The 5,000-nt window shown below is 46.8% G+C and overlaps 26 non-coding genes across 26 annotated transcripts in view; all 26 read right to left on the bottom strand.

The window, feature by feature from the left end:
* The window catches only part of LOC148985477 (5S ribosomal RNA), a 119-nt gene extending 79 nt beyond the window's left edge, over nucleotides 1-40 (bottom strand). The window contains exon 1 of the ribosomal RNA XR_016165966.1: nucleotides 1-40. This exon is cut by the window's left edge and continues 79 nt beyond it. This is a non-coding gene — a ribosomal RNA (5S ribosomal RNA).
* Nucleotides 41-211: 171 nt separating this feature from the next.
* On the bottom strand, nucleotides 212-330 carry LOC148985476 (5S ribosomal RNA). Its single transcript, XR_016165965.1, has one exon. It is a non-coding gene; the product is annotated as a 5S ribosomal RNA (ribosomal RNA).
* A 63-nt stretch (nucleotides 331-393) lies between these two features.
* On the bottom strand, nucleotides 394-512 carry LOC148985475 (5S ribosomal RNA). The gene has a single exon (XR_016165964.1). It is a non-coding gene; the product is annotated as a 5S ribosomal RNA (ribosomal RNA).
* Nucleotides 513-575: 63 nt separating this feature from the next.
* LOC148985474 (5S ribosomal RNA) lies at nucleotides 576-694 on the bottom strand. Its single transcript, XR_016160574.1, has one exon. It is a non-coding gene; the product is annotated as a 5S ribosomal RNA (ribosomal RNA).
* Nucleotides 695-757: 63 nt separating this feature from the next.
* Nucleotides 758-876, bottom strand: LOC148985473 (5S ribosomal RNA). Its single transcript, XR_016165963.1, has one exon. It is a non-coding gene; the product is annotated as a 5S ribosomal RNA (ribosomal RNA).
* A 63-nt stretch (nucleotides 877-939) lies between these two features.
* On the bottom strand, nucleotides 940-1,058 carry LOC148985472 (5S ribosomal RNA). The gene has a single exon (XR_016165962.1). It is a non-coding gene; the product is annotated as a 5S ribosomal RNA (ribosomal RNA).
* Nucleotides 1,059-1,121: 63 nt separating this feature from the next.
* LOC148985471 (5S ribosomal RNA) lies at nucleotides 1,122-1,240 on the bottom strand. The gene has a single exon (XR_016165961.1). It is a non-coding gene; the product is annotated as a 5S ribosomal RNA (ribosomal RNA).
* Nucleotides 1,241-1,411: 171 nt separating this feature from the next.
* Nucleotides 1,412-1,530, bottom strand: LOC148985470 (5S ribosomal RNA). The gene has a single exon (XR_016165960.1). It is a non-coding gene; the product is annotated as a 5S ribosomal RNA (ribosomal RNA).
* Nucleotides 1,531-1,593: 63 nt separating this feature from the next.
* Nucleotides 1,594-1,712, bottom strand: LOC148985469 (5S ribosomal RNA). The gene has a single exon (XR_016165959.1). It is a non-coding gene; the product is annotated as a 5S ribosomal RNA (ribosomal RNA).
* A 63-nt stretch (nucleotides 1,713-1,775) lies between these two features.
* Nucleotides 1,776-1,894, bottom strand: LOC148985468 (5S ribosomal RNA). Its single transcript, XR_016165958.1, has one exon. It is a non-coding gene; the product is annotated as a 5S ribosomal RNA (ribosomal RNA).
* A 63-nt stretch (nucleotides 1,895-1,957) lies between these two features.
* Nucleotides 1,958-2,076, bottom strand: LOC148985467 (5S ribosomal RNA). Its single transcript, XR_016165957.1, has one exon. It is a non-coding gene; the product is annotated as a 5S ribosomal RNA (ribosomal RNA).
* Nucleotides 2,077-2,139: 63 nt separating this feature from the next.
* Nucleotides 2,140-2,258, bottom strand: LOC148985466 (5S ribosomal RNA). The gene has a single exon (XR_016165955.1). It is a non-coding gene; the product is annotated as a 5S ribosomal RNA (ribosomal RNA).
* Nucleotides 2,259-2,429: 171 nt separating this feature from the next.
* On the bottom strand, nucleotides 2,430-2,548 carry LOC148985465 (5S ribosomal RNA). The gene has a single exon (XR_016165954.1). It is a non-coding gene; the product is annotated as a 5S ribosomal RNA (ribosomal RNA).
* A 63-nt stretch (nucleotides 2,549-2,611) lies between these two features.
* Nucleotides 2,612-2,730, bottom strand: LOC148985464 (5S ribosomal RNA). Its single transcript, XR_016165953.1, has one exon. It is a non-coding gene; the product is annotated as a 5S ribosomal RNA (ribosomal RNA).
* A 63-nt stretch (nucleotides 2,731-2,793) lies between these two features.
* LOC148985463 (5S ribosomal RNA) lies at nucleotides 2,794-2,912 on the bottom strand. The gene has a single exon (XR_016165952.1). It is a non-coding gene; the product is annotated as a 5S ribosomal RNA (ribosomal RNA).
* A 63-nt stretch (nucleotides 2,913-2,975) lies between these two features.
* On the bottom strand, nucleotides 2,976-3,094 carry LOC148985462 (5S ribosomal RNA). The gene has a single exon (XR_016163470.1). It is a non-coding gene; the product is annotated as a 5S ribosomal RNA (ribosomal RNA).
* A 63-nt stretch (nucleotides 3,095-3,157) lies between these two features.
* LOC148985461 (5S ribosomal RNA) lies at nucleotides 3,158-3,276 on the bottom strand. The gene has a single exon (XR_016165951.1). It is a non-coding gene; the product is annotated as a 5S ribosomal RNA (ribosomal RNA).
* Nucleotides 3,277-3,339: 63 nt separating this feature from the next.
* Nucleotides 3,340-3,458, bottom strand: LOC148985460 (5S ribosomal RNA). Its single transcript, XR_016161342.1, has one exon. It is a non-coding gene; the product is annotated as a 5S ribosomal RNA (ribosomal RNA).
* A 63-nt stretch (nucleotides 3,459-3,521) lies between these two features.
* Nucleotides 3,522-3,640, bottom strand: LOC148985459 (5S ribosomal RNA). The gene has a single exon (XR_016162764.1). It is a non-coding gene; the product is annotated as a 5S ribosomal RNA (ribosomal RNA).
* A 63-nt stretch (nucleotides 3,641-3,703) lies between these two features.
* On the bottom strand, nucleotides 3,704-3,822 carry LOC148985458 (5S ribosomal RNA). Its single transcript, XR_016165950.1, has one exon. It is a non-coding gene; the product is annotated as a 5S ribosomal RNA (ribosomal RNA).
* A 63-nt stretch (nucleotides 3,823-3,885) lies between these two features.
* Nucleotides 3,886-4,004, bottom strand: LOC148985457 (5S ribosomal RNA). Its single transcript, XR_016165949.1, has one exon. It is a non-coding gene; the product is annotated as a 5S ribosomal RNA (ribosomal RNA).
* Nucleotides 4,005-4,168: 164 nt separating this feature from the next.
* On the bottom strand, nucleotides 4,169-4,287 carry LOC148985456 (5S ribosomal RNA). The gene has a single exon (XR_016165948.1). It is a non-coding gene; the product is annotated as a 5S ribosomal RNA (ribosomal RNA).
* A 63-nt stretch (nucleotides 4,288-4,350) lies between these two features.
* Nucleotides 4,351-4,469, bottom strand: LOC148985455 (5S ribosomal RNA). Its single transcript, XR_016165947.1, has one exon. It is a non-coding gene; the product is annotated as a 5S ribosomal RNA (ribosomal RNA).
* A 63-nt stretch (nucleotides 4,470-4,532) lies between these two features.
* Nucleotides 4,533-4,651, bottom strand: LOC148985454 (5S ribosomal RNA). Its single transcript, XR_016165946.1, has one exon. It is a non-coding gene; the product is annotated as a 5S ribosomal RNA (ribosomal RNA).
* Nucleotides 4,652-4,714: 63 nt separating this feature from the next.
* Nucleotides 4,715-4,833, bottom strand: LOC148985453 (5S ribosomal RNA). The gene has a single exon (XR_016161103.1). It is a non-coding gene; the product is annotated as a 5S ribosomal RNA (ribosomal RNA).
* Nucleotides 4,834-4,896: 63 nt separating this feature from the next.
* LOC148985452 (5S ribosomal RNA) overlaps nucleotides 4,897-5,000 on the bottom strand; it is a 119-nt gene continuing 15 nt past the window's right edge. Inside the window, exon 1 of the ribosomal RNA XR_016165944.1 lies at nucleotides 4,897-5,000. This exon is cut by the window's right edge and continues 15 nt beyond it. This is a non-coding gene — a ribosomal RNA (5S ribosomal RNA).

The following is a 5,000-nucleotide window of genomic DNA, read 5'->3' as shown; positions in this document are numbered from 1 at the left end:
AGACGAGTTCGGGCGTTCTCAAGGTGGTATGGCCGTAAGCGAAATCTGCAGCCAAAATTGGGCTATTTGAAGAAGAAAAAAAAGAGACTCTTTCAGGCTTTCTGAAGAAACTGAGAGACTATTTCAGGAATTTTGAGGGGAAAAAAGACAATTTAGGATTTTTGAAACATTTCATTGACTCTTTTTTTTTTTTTTTTTTTTTAAACAATAAAGCTTACAGCACCTGGTATTCCCAGGCGGTCTCCCATCCAAGTACTAACCAGGCCCGACCCTGCTTAGCTTCCGAGATCAGACGAGTTCGGGCGTTCTCAAGGTGGTATGGCCGTAAGCGAAATCTGCTGCCAAAATTGGGCTATTTGAATAGTTAAAACATTAGGGTAGTAAACTATATAAAGCTTACAGCACCTGGTATTCCCAGGCGGTCTCCCATCCAAGTACTAACCAGGCCCGACCCTGCTTAGCTTCCGAGATCAGACGAGTTCGGGCGTTCTCAAGGTGGTATGGCCGTAAGCGAAATCTGCTGCCAAAATTGGGCTATTTGAATGGTTAGAACATTAGGGTAGTAAACTATATAAAGCTTACAGCACCTGGTATTCCCAGGCGGTCTCCCATCCAAGTACTAACCAGGCCCGACCCTGCTTAGCTTCCGAGATCTAACGAGTTCGGGCGTTCTCAAGGTGGTATGGCCGTAAGCGAAATCTGCTGCCAAAATTGGGCTATTTGAATAGTTAAAACATTAGGGTAGTAAACTATATAAAGCTTACAGCACCTGGTATTCCCAGGCGGTCTCCCATCCAAGTACTAACCAGGCCCGACCCTGCTTAGCTTCCGAGATCAGACGAGTTCGGGCGTTCTCAAGGTGGTATGGCCGTAAGCGAAATCTGCTGCCAAAATTGGGCTATTTGAATGGTTAGAACATTAGGGTAGTAAACTATATAAAGCTTACAGCACCTGGTATTCCCAGGCGGTCTCCCATCCAAGTACTAACCAGGCCCGACCCTGCTTAGCTTCCGAGATCAGACGAGTTCGGGCGTTCTCAAGGTGGTATGGCCGTAAGCGAAATCTGCTGCCAAAATTGGGCTATTTGAATGGTTAGAACATTAGGGTAGTAAACTACATAAAGCTTACAGCACCTGGTATTCCCAGGCGGTCTCCCATCCAAGTACTAACCAGGCCCGACCCTGCTTAGCTTCCGAGATCAGACGAGTTCGGGCGTTCTCAAGGTGGTATGGCCGTAAGCGAAATCTGCAGCCAAAATTGGGCTATTTGAAGAAGAAAAAAAAGAGACTCTTTCAGGCTTTCTGAAGAAACTGAGAGACTATTTCAGGAATTTTGAGGGGAAAAAAGACAATTTAGGATTTTTGAAACATTTCATTGACTCTTTTTTTTTTTTTTTTTTTTTAAACAATAAAGCTTACAGCACCTGGTATTCCCAGGCGGTCTCCCATCCAAGTACTAACCAGGCCCGACCCTGCTTAGCTTCCGAGATCAGACGAGTTCGGGCGTTCTCAAGGTGGTATGGCCGTAAGCGAAATCTGCTGCCAAAATTGGGCTATTTGAATGGTTAGAACATTAGGGTAGTAAACTATATAAAGCTTACAGCACCTGGTATTCCCAGGCGGTCTCCCATCCAAGTACTAACCAGGCCCGACCCTGCTTAGCTTCCGAGATCAGACGAGTTCGGGCGTTCTCAAGGTGGTATGGCCGTAAGCGAAATCTGCTGCCAAAATTGGGCTATTTGAATAGTTAAAACATTAGGGTAGTAAACTATATAAAGCTTACAGCACCTGGTATTCCCAGGCGGTCTCCCATCCAAGTACTAACCAGGCCCGACCCTGCTTAGCTTCCGAGATCAGACGAGTTCGGGCGTTCTCAAGGTGGTATGGCCGTAAGCGAAATCTGCTGCCAAAATTGGGCTATTTGAATGGTTAGAACATTAGGGTAGTAAACTATATAAAGCTTACAGCACCTGGTATTCCCAGGCGGTCTCCCATCCAAGTACTAACCAGGCCCGACCCTGCTTAGCTTCCGAGATCAGACGAGTTCGGGCGTTCTCAAGGTGGTATGGCCGTAAGCGAAATCTGCTGCCAAAATTGGGCTATTTGAATGGTTAGAACATTAGGGTAGTAAACTACATAAAGCTTACAGCACCTGGTATTCCCAGGCGGTCTCCCATCCAAGTACTAACCAGGCCCGACCCTGCTTAGCTTCCGAGATCAGACGAGTTCGGGCGTTCTCAAGGTGGTATGGCCGTAAGCGAAATCTGCAGCCAAAATTGGGCTATTTGAAGAAGAAAAAAAAGAGACTCTTTCAGGCTTTCTGAAGAAACTGAGAGACTATTTCAGGAATTTTGAGGGGAAAAAAGACAATTTAGGATTTTTGAAACATTTCATTGACTCTTTTTTTTTTTTTTTTTTTTTAAACAATAAAGCTTACAGCACCTGGTATTCCCAGGCGGTCTCCCATCCAAGTACTAACCAGGCCCGACCCTGCTTAGCTTCCGAGATCAGACGAGTTCGGGCGTTCTCAAGGTGGTATGGCCGTAAGCGAAATCTGCTGCCAAAATTGGGCTATTTGAATAGTTAAAACATTAGGGTAGTAAACTATATAAAGCTTACAGCACCTGGTATTCCCAGGCGGTCTCCCATCCAAGTACTAACCAGGCCCGACCCTGCTTAGCTTCCGAGATCAGACGAGTTCGGGCGTTCTCAAGGTGGTATGGCCGTAAGCGAAATCTGCTGCCAAAATTGGGCTATTTGAATAGTTAAAACATTAGGGTAGTAAACTATATAAAGCTTACAGCACCTGGTATTCCCAGGCGGTCTCCCATCCAAGTACTAACCAGGCCCGACCCTGCTTAGCTTCCGAGATCAGACGAGTTCGGGCGTTCTCAAGGTGGTATGGCCGTAAGCGAAATCTGCTGCCAAAATTGGGCTATTTGAATGGTTAGAACATTAGGGTAGTAAACTATATAAAGCTTACAGCACCTGGTATTCCCAGGCGGTCTCCCATCCAAGTACTAACCAGGCCCGACCCTGCTCAGCTTCCGAGACCAGACGAGTTCGGGCGTTCTCAAGGTGGTATGGCCGTAAGCGAAATCTGCTGCCAAAATTGGGCTATTTGAATGGTTAGAACATTAGGGTAGTAAACTATATAAAGCTTACAGCACCTGGTATTCCCAGGCGGTCTCCCATCCAAGTACTAACCAGGCCCGACCCTGCTTAGCTTCCGAGATCAGACGAGTTCGGGCGTTCTCAAGGTGGTATGGCCGTAAGCGAAATCTGCTGCCAAAATTGGGCTATTTGAATGGTTAGAACATTAGGGTAGTAAACTATATAAAGCTTACAGCACCTGGTATTCACAGGCGGTCTCCCATCCAAGTACTAACCAGGCCCGACCCTGCTTAGCTTCCGAGATCAGACGAGTTCGGGCGTTCTCAAGGTGGTATGGCCGTAAGCGAAATCTGCTGCCAAAATTGGGCTATTTGAATGGTTAGAACATTAGGGTAGTAAACTACATAAAGCTTACAGCACCTGGTATTCCCAGGCGGTCTCCCATCCAAGTACTAACCAGGCCCGACCCTGCTTAGCTTCCGAGATCAGACGAGTTCGGGCGTTCTCAAGGTGGTATGGTCGTAAGCGAAATCTGCTGCCAAAATTGGGCTATTTGAATGGTTAGAACATTAGGGTAGTAAACTACATAAAGCTTACAGCACCTGGTATTCCCAGGCGGTCTCCCATCCAAGTACTAACCAGGCCCGACCCTGCTTAGCTTCCGAGATCAGACGAGTTCGGGCGTTCTCAAGGTGGTATGGCCGTAAGCGAAATCTGCTGCCAAAATTGGGCTATTTGAATGGTTAGAACATTAGGGTAGTAAACTACATAAAGCTTACAGCACCTGGTATTCCCAGGCGGTCTCCCATCCAAGTACTAACCAGGCCCGACCCTGCTTAGCTTCCGAGATCAGACGAGTTCGGGCGTTCTCAAGGTGGTATGGCCGTAAGCGAAATCTGCAGCCAAAATTGGGCTATTTGAAGAAGAAAAAAAAGAGACTCTTTCAGGCTTTCTGAAGAAACTGAGAGACTATTTCAGGAATTTTGAGGGGAAAAAAGACAATTTAGGATTTTTGAAACATTTCATTGACTCTTTTTTTTTTTTTTAAACAATAAAGCTTACAGCACCTGGTATTCCCAGGCGGTCTCCCATCCAAGTACTAACCAGGCCCGACCCTGCTTAGCTTCCGAGATCAGACGAGTTCGGGCGTTCTCAAGGTGGTATGGCCGTAAGCGAAATCTGCTGCCAAAATTGGGCTATTTGAATAGTTAAAACATTAGGGTAGTAAACTATATAAAGCTTACAGCACCTGGTATTCCCAGGCGGTCTCCCATCCAAGTACTAACCAGGCCCGACCCTGCTTAGCTTCCGAGATCAGACGAGTTCGGGCGTTCTCAAGGTGGTATGGCCGTAAGCGAAATCTGCTGCCAAAATTGGGCTATTTGAATGGTTAGAACATTAGGGTAGTAAACTATATAAAGCTTACAGCACCTGGTATTCCCAGGCGGTCTCCCATCCAAGTACTAACCAGGCCCGACCCTGCTTAGCTTCCGAGATCAGACGAGTTCGGGCGTTCTCAAGGTGGTATGGCCGTAAGCGAAATCTGCTGCCAAAATTGGTCTATTTGAATAGTTAAAACATTAGGGTAGTAAACTATATAAAGCTTACAGCACCTGGTATTCCCAGGCGGTCTCCCATCCAAGTACTAACCAGGCCCGACCCTGCTTAGCTTCCGAGACCAGACGAGTTCGGGCGTTCTCAAGGTGGTATGGCCGTAAGCGAAATCTGCTGCCAAAATTGGGCTATTTGAATGGTTAGAACATTAGGGTAGTAAACTATATAAAGCTTACAGCACCTGGTATTCCCAGGCGGTCTCCCATCCAAGTACTAACCAGGCCCGACCCTGCTTAGCTTCCGAGATCAGACGAGTTCGGGCGTTCTCAAGGT

This window comes from Pimephales promelas, chromosome 3, assembly GCF_988280905.1.
Source record: "Pimephales promelas chromosome 3, fPimPro1.hap1.1, whole genome shotgun sequence".
Classification (NCBI taxonomy): Eukaryota; Metazoa; Chordata; class Actinopteri; order Cypriniformes; family Leuciscidae; genus Pimephales; species Pimephales promelas.
Note: the sequence above shows the minus strand (reverse complement) of the source record. Positions and strands in the feature narration are given on the sequence as shown.